Below are 13,417 nucleotides of genomic sequence, written 5' to 3'. Positions count from 1 at the left end.
TCTTAGGGATGTACATGTAGCTTTGAAATTAAATTCCCAGATGGTTAGTTGATTCATGAATAGAAAATGAAACACGACAAGGACAGAAGTAATGCAGCAGAACAATGTGAACTCGACACCCAGAATCCTAATCCAGTCACTTCAAAAACAACAAAATTATGGAAGGAAGATAGGAGCATTTTTAAAGCTGGCTGTTGTCATATTTGATATTTTTAGTACGAACAGTTAATCAAAAGTGGAGCTATGACATCATTATTTTTAAGTTTTCAGATTTTTGGCTTCTTCAGAGACTTATCCAACAAACTTAAACACCTTCCCTGATTTCTGTGAAGACCTTCAAAATGTGTGTTGGTGACACGTAAAACAAGCAAGATAAAATACAACTACATTATCGCTCCTAAATGATCCCTCTCTTTGAATCTGTTCTCCAATTGCTTTAAGTTATTTTTATTACATGATTGTAAATTTGAGATCACCTTTTATGGCTGCATCTTTTCTGCAGGGGTGAACTAAAACCATACTGGGAGTGAAATGCTACTGTAAAGTCCCATCACATCCCACAGAGAGACATGAAAGCAGACTCAATGTGAGGCCTTTATCTGAACAATTGCCCCATTCTGTCTCGCACCCCAACCCTGACCACCCCTAAAAACCCCCTTTTTTCCAGATTTCCACTTGATTAAGCCCTAAGCTGCCTAGAGTTGAATCTGGAGGGAAAATGGCTCACTAATGATGACCCTCAAATCTGATGTAAAAAGGGGAAACGACCTTTTCCTGCCTTTAATTTTAGTCAGACATGCTGAGATAAAAACAAAAAACAAAACATCTTATCAACCAAAAGTATTGCTGCACACTGAGGTGTGCATTTTCCAAAGTATCCCTTTAAGAAGCGAGACATGTCTACTGTTAAAACCTGACTCTTTTTCTTTCACTTTATATTACATTTCTTGGCATTTCTGGCATTTTTTTTTTAAAGTTAAATGTTTATATAAATGATTCCTAATGGTTTTGCTGACCTGTTGCTTGTTCATTGCAAGCAATGCAGTTTTAGCACTTGACATTAATTTTTCACAGCTGGTTTTTCCCCTTATTTGTAAGTAATTACCTCTGTTGGTGAGAGTAAGCAGTGGCAGTCTGCAGACAGCACTACGCATTCTCTGTACGGTGGTGAGGTTGCTGGGCAATAAGAGCTGCTGGGTAAAGGCTTCTTTCTGCCCCGCAGGCTTTCCCCCCTCTGTCACTCTGACTGGATGTCCTCTGGCTCTTCTCTCAGCTTACTTTGTTTGCATATTAATGGATCTGAGCATATGAAGGTAACCACAGACCAGCGTTTTCATTCTGATAACCAGTATTATTGCAGATGCTTGTACATGTCAGTCAGGTATCTTCTAATGTTAAGGTAGTCTAGTAGTTACCTTACATGGTGTAATATGCATTAGTGCGATTCAGAACTTTATATATAATTGTTGGCCACTAGAGGAAGACAGTGTGCTGGAAAGTTTAAACCCAGAAGTATGTCAGCTTTTGTTGGTATGAGTCTGCCTTAGAGCTTTGGCAGCTATCAGCTAGTGAGCATCAAAAGATCCATTCCTGAATAAAATGAAAATATTTCATAAGACCAAAAAAATACCTTTGATACAGAGATGCCAACTTACGTGAAGGATTGTCCATTTTTCTGCGGAGTATAATCGCTTGCTCTTTAGGGCTCTCTTTGAAAGAACATTAATGTGACATGACAAGAGGGTGATCAGTCTGGCGCTCTGCTGACTTTGAGGTGCTAAGGAAGCCCAGGTTGCTTAAATAGCGGCCTTCAGCTTGTTTGCATTGTTAACTCTCTTGATGTTGACGTGGTTTATTTGTGAGTATGTCAGGTAGTGGTACATTTGAGAGTGTGGGCAGCATTTCCATGAAGTTTGCCAGTGAAGAGAAGCAAGAAGTGAAAACACCAGCAGATGTAATGGCTCTCCAGATTTATTACTGACTGGAGAAACTTAATTCTGGGCCTCATTCAAAATGTACAGCTTCTCCTCCCTTCCTCCAGACACTAAGACACTGATTCCCTTTTCAAATTTTAAATGACCACTTATCTGAAAAGAGGATTTTGGACCCCTGAAACAAATCAAATACAAAACTGAGGTCAGAGGTGTATACGCTGTGGTGATTTAAGGGAACTCGATGTGAAACGATGTGTAACCCATGTACTTAAGCATTGTGTGTCACATCTTTTCTCTTGGTATTTGCACTAAATTATGAAGGTAAATATTTGTTGAAATACTGAAATCTCACATGTAATTAAATTTGTTTGTAAGTTAAATTCTGAAGGCATTATTTTACGAATGGTCTCAAACTCCAGTCCTCGAGGGCTGGTCTCCTGCAACTTTTTAAGGCCATTTTACATCTTATTTTCATTTCCTGTGGTTCTTATTCCCATTTGGATGAGATAGGTCAGAAAATGACCCTTGATGAAACCTAAGGAAGTTTGAGTGACCCCCTGCAACAAGACAGGGGCAATGGTTGCTTCAGAAAGGGAGCAATACCAGGTTAAAAAAATAATGTCTTGTCATTTGTATCTTGAACTTGTTGTCTGTTGCTTCTATAAAAGCAGAGTTGATGCCCCTGCTGGATTCTGAGAATGGAAAGACTATTGTACATGCTTTGCGTAGCATTGCTCTGATTTCTGTCTCACCACAAGAATTTAGATGTTTTTCTGCCTTTTTATTGGCTTACGGTGGCAGAAGGAGAGGGTCGCCCAGGGCACTGTTCATACTGCTACTGGATAATAGTTATCAAAGGCACATAATTACTTTTCCTTACAGTATGGTATGAGCAGCTTATAGAAAATCTGTTAAAATCCTCAAAGCGGGCATGAAACTTCAAAGCTACCTCAAGATAAATGACACAAGGTCAACATGAAGCGTTTTTTGGGTGACAACTTTGTTTAATTTCCATCAAGATCCCAACAGAATGCCCAAAACTACACAGATATCTTGGTAAATTTGAAAACAATACCCGCATCTTGATTAGGAAAGTAGATTCAGAAAAATTAATTTAAAAAAAAGACAAAAGGTGCTAACATAGTCATCTGAGAAGACTTGGTATGACAATTCAAGAGTGGAGACCTCTTTCTGTCTTTATTTTCTGAGAAATAATATATAGATAAGTCGTTAGTGTGAATGCTCCTGGCATTCACACTATTGAGTTCCACTTTTCTGCTTGCTCTGTAAATTTTGCCGCTCTTCTTCACCTGCATACTTTGTGCTATTTTCAGCTTTCAACTTTTATACTATTCAGCTTGCTCTAATAATGCCGAATATAACTCTTGGTATTCATAACCTTCATAATTTTTATTATATTCAGCTTTTTATTAATTTTTCTCCGTAAACCGCTCCGTCCTGTGGCAGAATTGAGAATTACAATATAAAATGTCCGTTGTGTTTTACGGCGGATGTTTCCGGTCCTGCCTATTAATTGCAATGAATCATCCAGTTTAGGAGCTGTGATGGAGGAAACAAGGCAGTCGCGATTTTGATGTTGGACAGTATAACAGCTTTTATGCTGTTTAACACCTGGGAATAATTAGAGCTTTTGACATTGGTTTTTGTTGTACTGCATGTAGCATGTTTTTTGTAGTCACCGTGCTAAACGATGCCTCCAAATGAATGTTGATATCTCAGGAACCATAAAAGGTTTGGATTTCATTCACCCACTGTTTTTATCAGAAGGAATAGGGGAACGTTTCTGTCCTTTTCCAATTTTAGGGTTTACATGAGTTGTTTTTTTTTACATTTCATGGAATATATTACTGTAACCCATCATGCTAGTTGTAGCCTATTTGTTATCATTAGTATTTTAGCTAGTTTTAGCTAATTTTGGCTTTTATTTGGGTTTTTTACACTGCATGGACTATTTCTTACCTTTCTGCAAGTCTTCAGCAGTTGGCTTCAAACGCTTTTGCCATTTTCACCAAAAGAATTCAGCATTGAGCATTCACACTTGCATTTTCATAGGAAATGCACACTTTCTAGTTTACTTTGATTTTCACAAGAGACAAACATCAGAGGGCTTTTTGTTCCAAAATGACCATAGGCATTCTTTGGTTGAACATTTTAATTTCAAGCTCTCACTGAGTTAGACTGAAAATGATAAATGTTGCACCTAAACATATAAAAAAATATTGTAAACTTGGATTAACCCAATGATTCTTAGATCATTTACAGAAGAGGTAAAGAGCCAAAATGTAAAATACCAAATCAGGATCTACTGAGCTAAACAGTTTCTGCTATAAAATCTCTTTTACTCCTTTTGGTGAACTAAAAGAAGTCATATTTAGGATTTGTCTTGGGTTTGTTTGTTTGTTTCTGAGGAGCAGTGTAGTTCCTGTTTGTAAAAATGTCAGTGAGACATCTCTTACGGCAACAGACTATTTAGTCCCAAAACCACAAGATTTCAGGAGTCTATCACTGCTGCATCTTTAAACAGGAAGGAATCATTACTCTGGCAGCAACACACAAGTAGAGTAAGCTTTTAGTTTATAGGAACCCTGACAAGAAGAGTACGGACATACAATGTTAGAAGAATTAGCTATTTTTAATTTAGATTCATGTTTAAACACACACTTAGAACATTCCTTATGCTTAATTTATATATTTAATCCATATTTAATCCGGTCTTTTTGTATTTTAAGCATTATTTGTCTTTTTCAGGACGCAAAGATGTTATTCACATACATCAGTGCAGATGTATATAGAAATAACTCTAAAGAATAAAGCACCTTTTGTCTTTGAGGATCTCCTCAATGACCAGTTGCCTCGTTCAGATGGTTCCTGTCCTCAGGAGATGTGTATAATTAGAGCCATGGAAACAGGAAACACCTCACCCTCTCTATCATTCTCTTCACCCTCTGTCTAACCCCCGTGTCTCTCTTTCCCCTCCTTTGCATGTGCATGTACAAGTTATCAGGTGCAAGATGCTGCATATCACTGTAATTAGTCAGGTGATGGTTATCACTGTGACTTATGTTGTTTTCTTTACTGGAATGAGGACATAGTTGTCCTCCATTTTTGTTTCTGAAGAAGGTGGATGAAAGAAAACAGAAACATTAGGGTTGAGATGTTTGGAAAAGTTGACTGTCAATCTGCCTAAAACTGAGGAATGTAGGGTTTTATACATAAACCAAATCCCTTGATTGTCTTAAGGCTGTTAATTAATATTTTAAACATCAACATTAAAGCTTGAATTACACAAAAATTAAATAACAAATTCCTATAACAGCACTAGGAGTTTGGTGTTATTTTATTTTCCATGGGCAGATTGAACTGAATATCTGTTACTTTGCAGCCATGACCTGCTTTACTGAAATGACATATTCTCTTGTCTTTTCCATATTGAAGAGTTCCTGAGAGAAATAGACCTAAGTCATATTTATACCCCAAGAATACCTAAATTACCTAATTACTAATTAAAAGTTATTTAGTTACATTCTTTTTCTGAAACTGCTGATGTGGGCAGGATTGATTTTGGTAAATAAAAATAAAACTGAAAATGGATTTTTTCTTCTACACAATAAATAAATGTCCTCAAATTGAAGGTTGTGTTTTTCAAATATTTTCTTTAAGTGTTTTTTTTTTCATTTTCTTTAGCTTTACATTATTCTTTCATCTGTAATCCTAAGTCCGTAACTATGAGTTGCCATTTTGTCCTTCTTTGTTATATTTTGATAAATAGATGAATTGTCATAAAACACAAAATTCTCCTCTAATTTAATCGAAATGTTTATCGTTTTTAGATTGTTTACTCTACTTCGTGTTGCCAGGCAGATTCTGTTCAAGTGGTTTCTTGGTTTCACTGGTCCGACAGTAATCAGCCTTGGGTTTCACAAGAAAAGCTTAGTTCACTGTGAAGGATGCACTGTTGCGGCCTCTAATTTCTGCCTCTTCCCGCAAAGATCAAAGACTCTGGGAACCAGGTGCACAGCTCGCAACTTGTCATATTTCTATCTTTGTTACGCCACAGAAACGATACACTGCCGCACCATCCCGTGCTTCTGTGGAAGGAGACGCTTCTCCTCACTCCATATCGATACTAACTAACTCCTCTGTTTGCGCTCAGATATGCAGAGTTCACAAGAGAAAAAAATGTCAACACCTTTTTTTGCACCCAGAGGAGCAGCTCCAACCTTTTCCCCTCTTCCCAGTGTGGAATGTACACCTGGAGGTGTTTGCTGAGTGGCTCAAGTAATCCATATAACAATGCATGATGGCGTCTGCTGCAATCAAAGGCATTAGAGGATCTCCTCATTGTAATAATCCTTTATTTTAAGACTTCTGCTTAGAGGACTTAAATATGATTAAAGTTCTTTGTTTCGTGGGAAATGTGAGAAGATTGGTAACTGATTTGCAAAAAAACAAATAAGATAACGAGTAAAATGTTTGGACACCCAGGTTAAGTGCAGTGTTTTGAAACCTCTCTTGTTTGACATGGCAGGTCGAGTTAAAAAGCTCTGCATTTGGTTTCCTCTCGCAGCGCACTCTCTCACACACACACATACACACACACACGGGAGGGAGATGGGTGCAGATAAAACGTGAAAAGGGTTACGCCCCACTGAGGAATTGGGATGCCTTGAGGGGGGGCTGGGAAACCTTCTGCCTGGCTAGCCTTAATAGAGTGATTCCTCCTCCTCAGTCAACAAAACAGAGACTCTCAGATGGGACACGTCAGGTTGCTGCAGGATTCGGACTCAGGGGCTGGTCCTCTCCTTTGGTTAGACAGCTGCCTGCTCTAAGTGCTCAGAGAGTCGGAAACTCCTCCGTGCGCTGTTGGAGGGTTCACATCTGGAGAACAGAGTGAGGTGAGTTCTGATTTTCTTGGGGCAATAAATTAATCAGGTTTGCAGGAATCAATTTGGGTTTGCCGTCAAAGTTGTTTAATCAAGTAGGAATTGGAAAAAGCAAAGCAAGAGGTAATATGTGGTCAGCCACACCTGGAATATTTCAGATACATTCAGAAAAATACACCCAGATGTTGTGTTTGACATAAAGAAAGTCTCGCATTTGACTTATAAAAATAATCTATAAAAAATAATCTATAAAAAGCAGATTATTAGGCAAACATTTAGTTTGTTAGTTCCACAAAATCCAAAATTGGTGTATTTATTTAGGAAATAATTTGTCTCACTCAACTTATTGCTCCCTGTGGTACAATTAGGTGTTAAAGGGAGGGAATCTATTGCCCATGTTTTATTACAACATTTTAATTACAAGGATTACTGGCTGTAACTTGTTTATTATAAGAAGTAAGCCTTGCCTCAGCATACTTCTTGCTCTCATTACATTCCTCGGTGTATTAATACTTTGTCAGCATGTTCTCCTTGACTTTGTGAACCACGCAGTAACTCGATCTGGCCTCCTCCAGCCACCTGTGTTCGCGCGCTCGGGGAAAACACTGGCTTTTGTGTCGGAGTGAGATGTCCACACAGCAGATAGAAGGGGGCTGCGCTGGGGTTAGCCGTGACAGGTGGCACACTCTCCAGGCAGTAAAGTGCACCAGCATGGTTGGTTAGACTGTCAGAAGAACAGCTGTGGCACAGTGCCGAGGTCCGCTACTGGGACAGAGAATTTTATTGAGCGTTTAGAATGGCCTTTGTTGACATTTCTCTACTTTTTGAAGGCCTGTCATAAGTTCTCTTTGAATTTAGGCTTTTTTTTTATCCTTTTGCAATCCAGGTTGTTTTCATATTTACCTTTTAAGGCGTAACAGTTTTTCCCTTTTTATTTAGTTGGAAATATGGGGAGGATTAATATTGCAGCACCAAAAAGTATGAAATGCCATAGAGCTTTCTGTTAATTGTTTTATCATGGAGAAAAGGAAAGAACAGTAAAGACAAGTGTTTGTGTTTGTGGGTGTTATTCCTTATTCTCTTAATGAAACAAAAGTCTTTTAAAAAACATCTTGCATTAGAAAACCTTTCACCAGCTGATAACTGGACTTGACTGCATTATGACTGAGATTAAACAAACACAATAATAGCTAAGAAGCTAAGCACAAAGTAATAAACAAAGTAATAAATCAACATAACAGAACCCTGGTGACAATAACTACTAAATGTGGCAGGATTTTTTCCAACACTAATAAAAATCCAGATGCAACTAGATGAACATTAAAGCAAACCAAAACACAAGCAATTATGGTTGGACACTCTATGTTTCACTTCCACACACAAATTTTCAGATATGCAAATAAATTACAGTAGCTTTCTTAAACTTTTGTAAGTAAGAAAGCCATTTTGGATTTTGAGGTCAGGGTTGGTGACCTTTTAAATTGTAAAATATGACCTCAATAGACTTAGAAATGCCAACTTGTGTGTAAAAATGAAATGCCTAAATAAATTTGAATCCCCAGGTGTAATGGATAGGAACATTTTGTTGTTGTTGGTTTCATAAGGCAACACATCAAACTGGAAAGAACAAGTGGAAGTCCTGCTGAGTTGTTCTAGAATATCTCTATTTATCATGTTACTATGTGCAACATAAACTGAGTTGGAACCTGTTTTAAAATGTTTGGAAACCAATGATAAAAAGAAAAATATGTGAGTTGTTTTAAACTATAGTCGTTTTCTTTGATTTTCCTTACCTCAACTTAAATTTGATCAGTTTCTGATTAGCTTTCCTTTTGCTGACTGAGAGCCATTAGACAGGTTGAGTGAATACTCATCTAAAAAAAAAAAAAGAAATTAGATTTTTTTTTGTTTCAGCGCTTTCACCATACAGTGAATCGGAAGCTGTCAGAATGTGGATTTGTGGTATTTATAAGCCCCAACAAGGAATTTGTTTTACTCTATCAAAAATTTTGAAAAACCTATTAAGTAGTTTTTAACTATTGAATGTCTCAGAAGCCTGTTATTCTTAAAAAAGATAATATTTGCCTATATGATCAACTAAAGAATGTTAAATCTCTCAGGGTCTGTGTCATGTATCTGTTTGTTTCTGTATTTTAGTTTTTATTTACAGATCCAATTCATAAATGGAATAAAAGAAGTCCAAAAGAAAAATCATACACTTTTTATATCAATGAAGATCACTTCAAATATTAAGTCAAAAGATATTGGATGGTTCATGGTCGCTTTAAATGTTTAATGTGAGGGAGATTTTACTAAAGATTTGCACTTCATAATGTGACGTGGTTTTAGTGTTTGGGTAGCTGTGCTAATAAAGCCGAACTGTGAAGCAGCAGGAGAAGCAGCTCCCTAAACGTCCCCATTGATTTTGTTTTTAGCTGACTACTGAGGTTGGTCAGGAAAGGTCAGAGGGGACAGTATCTGGCTGAACCTGAATGATGATGTGAGTTCTCAAGTCATTGTGAGGCCGTCAGAAAGAGAGGATGACTAGTTCACTTTGTCCACCACATTTACTCACTTCCTCCTTCAGTCAGGCCTAAAGTGAGTTGTAAATACAAAACCTATTATGTTATTCTCTTTTAAAGACTCTTATAGCAGCTAAAAGGGTTTAAATGTCTCTTTCAACATTGAAATGCACATTCATATTTGGTTGGAGCTGCTTTGATCCATTAAATGACTGCCTCACAGGTGGAGATACTCTGACTGAAATTTTCCAAGCAAAATTCACAACATTTTAGCCTTTTTACATCTTATTTAATTTTATTTTAGAACATTGTGGAGAAATTCCGATTACTTTTTTGTTTCATAAGATTTAATTAGAGAAACTAAGATAGAGTAAGTCACTGTAAAGTACATAAAGCAAATGTCTAATTTTATTTTTATTTTTTTTATTTTTAAAGGAAGCTTTATATTCTTTCTGCCACAACTTTTTAAGAAAAAGGTTGACGTTTTAAGTTTCCCCCACAATTTTGGGAGGACTGTGTGCCTTGTGGGACTGGTATGAAGTGAGGTAGGAAGAAGGTGTCACATTCCACAGTTTGGTGCATGTTTGCATTAGTTCATCACAATGACCATCAATCTATTGCTCAATATAATCCATCGTCTGTTTACAATGTGGCTCTTTTTGTCTAAAGTTTGCCCAAACTGGGCTATTAAGCTTTCTGGAAGCTATAGCTTTCTCCTCTGTATAAGCACCACTGAAGGAGATGGGTTAAAAAAAAAAAAAGTCAATTAATCTTTTGTTGTAGTAGTATAACCCCTAAACATCTCATAAAATGTAAATAACTTTAAACTTTTAAGTAGAAATACTGGACAGAGGTATAAATGTGTTCTGTCACCACAGAGGCCCAGTTTGTGACTGTTTTCAAACTGGGAAAGACGAGATGTATTATGGGTAATAAGTAATACCGGTATTTGTCATTCAGCCAGGAAATGGCAACAAAAGCATGAATACTTACACAAACTTTCCTATACCTACAGTCAGGGCAACTTGAACTGAGACAGTCTAGGTTGGACAAGGACCTGAGTTTGTCTTCAAATGCACCATCAGTATGAAGGTACGGGAGGTAAAGCTACAGCTACAAAACATTTTGGGGGTCACAGAGCTTTCAAAACTACAATTTATTTCAAGACTTTTTATTTCTTTTTAACATAAGTGCCAATAATTGTGGATTGCACTGCACATCTTGCATCCTCCACCTCCTTTAAGTCCTACTTTTTTGTTATCTGTGAGACATGAAGATGAAAAACGATGAAGCTGCAGCTCCTGTGTCATCTGACTAATTTGTCTTTTATCTGATATCGTGCCTCCCCAGGGGACTGCTCTATCTGATTTTTCACATCACATAAATAATGTTTACCAGAAGCTTGCGTAAATAGGGCTATTTTAAACCTGCGATTGCCAGTGGAAAAACAACCGGAAAGGTTTGACTGTTAGTCGGGCAGAGACATCAGCCAGAATGAGTCTTATATTTCTATCACAGATGAAGACTGAAATCATTACATTTATTTTTGACTTTTACATTAACATAGATGAGCTTACCAGTTCAGCCTTTAGGATGCAGTTTGTTAATCCCAGTTTTACATGGCTCTCTGCTGACCTCAGTCACCAAGAGAAAAAACACACTGATGTTGTCTCCTGTGACCACAGAGGACACATTCCTAAAAAAGACACACTGTATGAAGTGGGTAAACGCAGACAGAAGGAAGTTATTCTGGATCCTCTGACGAAGACAGATCTTTTCAAAGGCAAACTTGAGTAGAATTTCGTCACTGTTGCATGAGTAATCCTTTTGGATCACGTTCTATGATTAGTTAACAGCATATGATTGTATATTTGTCCATATACGCCATTCCTCGTTTTGCGTTTTCCTTGCTTCTTCTAGTTTTGGTCAGGATATTTTTTAGCTACCCTTATTCAGCAGAAAGTAACTGTTCTGTAACAGTGAAAAGTCTGAGGTCAATGAAAGCTAATCAGTTCAAATTAGCGTCTGCTGGTTCTCTGTGTCCATGTTTTTATTGAGGCAGAACTTTTAAGTGGTTTTTTTTCATTTATTTTGACTTGTTTGTTTATACTTTTTGATAAAATTCAAGTGTAGCATTCAGTATATCATATGTTATTCACCCGACTTGCTTCATTTTTTGGAGTTAGGCTCCTTCTATTAATATTTAACTATTTTTTGTACATAGTAGTTGTATGGAGGCAGTCAATCAAAACTTTTGATTGAGTGACTGTATCAAAAAGGTTTCTGATACAGTTAGATTAGGTTTTAAAAAAATACAGCCAGAGGTGCTTCAAAAACATCCATTGTCAAAGACCTGAAATGTTCATTCTTCTTTGTTCCTTTAGATTCTGTTCTAGGACCAATTCAGTTCACAATTATACGACTAATGTTACATTTTCTTTACACAACTTTAATTTTCATGTTTACTTCTGTATTATTGTGAGAAATCCATTAAATCTTCCATTCAAAATCTGAAAGTTTTATTTAATTTCCTAAAATACACCTAAAAGACGTTTACACTGATAACACTGGAATTGACAATACAATACAAAGCATTTGGGTTGATGAAAAGTACAGCAATACTTTGTTTAAACTGATACATGAATTAGCTTTTGTGTTGAGAAATAGACTCAGTTTTACATTTTTCTCAAAAATAAGAAATAACAACAGTTACTGTGGTGTTATTTTTATAACTAAATCGTAGATGCTATTAACCACTCTGCTTTAAGAATCATCACTAAAGAAGGCTATGAAACACCAATGCAGTGTATTATATCAAAAAATATATTTTTAATTGTTTTAATGTTTCTTTTAAAGCTTTTTCAAAAAATCTGAAACCTCCTTTCATTTCCTTATTGTGCTTATAGTTCAGAAGCTCATCGATTCTAGTTTTTGCATTTTCCTCGAGAACAAATGAGAATGAAGACTGCGAAGAGACTAAAACAGAAAAAGTTCTTGTTTCAGAAGTTTCAGTAGTAATTATAGGTTTTGTCTTTGTCCAAATAGCATACTGCTAGAGGGAGGAGGACTATATACTACATGAGGTATGTGTGTCCTCTGTTTACATTGACGATTATAGAGTAGAGACTAAAACAAGACAAGCTTGGAGATTTAACATCACATCACAGAACACATATTTTCATAGTTTAGTGAATCAGCCTTTAATATCTCCTCTACACACAAAAAGAGTCCATTTTATTGGATAGTCGTGCAGAGACTTGGCCCACAAGTGTTGAGTGACTGCAGCCAGTGACAGTGGGTTTTCTTGTTTCTCTCTGGTCATTTTGTTGTCTGCTGCCAACCATTTCTCTAAATATAAACCAACTTAATTACCTTTCCTCACTACTGACTCTGTTTAAACAGGCTGCCTTAATGTGATCTTCGCATTCTCACTGAAGATCCATTCTCCCCTCGTCCAGGTTTCTGAGTCTGTCCCTGTTTAATTTTTTTTGTTGTTGTTATTGTTGTTCAGATGTAATTATTAAGGAATGTTAACTAAGCTGTAATTATAACTTCATTTTCTAGCCAGCTAAAGAACTGCACATTCCACCGTGACAATATTTAATAGGAATGCTATTATACACACTGACCTGAGCCGCTGCTCCTGTGCTAATGTCTTCCTTTCTTTTTCTTTTTGAAAAGCAGCAGAATAAGCTGAAACCCTGGTCCATTTGTATTGTGGTGACAAAGGGAGACCATTGAGGCAAGAGGGCTGGCGGGGAGCTGCTAGTTGGAGGCAGGGGGTGCCGAGGGTTTTATGTGTGGGGGAGTTTGGAGAAGAGTTGGTCAGAGTCTGATGCACACTCATTGTTTGAATGTTGGGGCTTGGAAGCAGCAGGCTATGTGTGAGTATTTTATGAATGATGAGCTGCAAGTTGCTGCATTTGTCTAGCTGGAGGAGGCTTCAGTAGTAGAGCAGGAGCGGCAGCAGTAGCAGGGCGGGGGAAGTTGTTTTGGGAGAGGAAGGGAGGGTGAGTGACGGGGAAGCCAGCTCTCTGCCTCTCTCACGCTCTGGAGT

The sequence above is a fragment of the Xiphophorus maculatus genome, chromosome 3, assembly GCF_002775205.1.
Source record: "Xiphophorus maculatus strain JP 163 A chromosome 3, X_maculatus-5.0-male, whole genome shotgun sequence".
Taxonomy (NCBI): domain Eukaryota; kingdom Metazoa; phylum Chordata; class Actinopteri; order Cyprinodontiformes; family Poeciliidae; genus Xiphophorus; species Xiphophorus maculatus.
Note: the sequence above shows the minus strand (reverse complement) of the source record.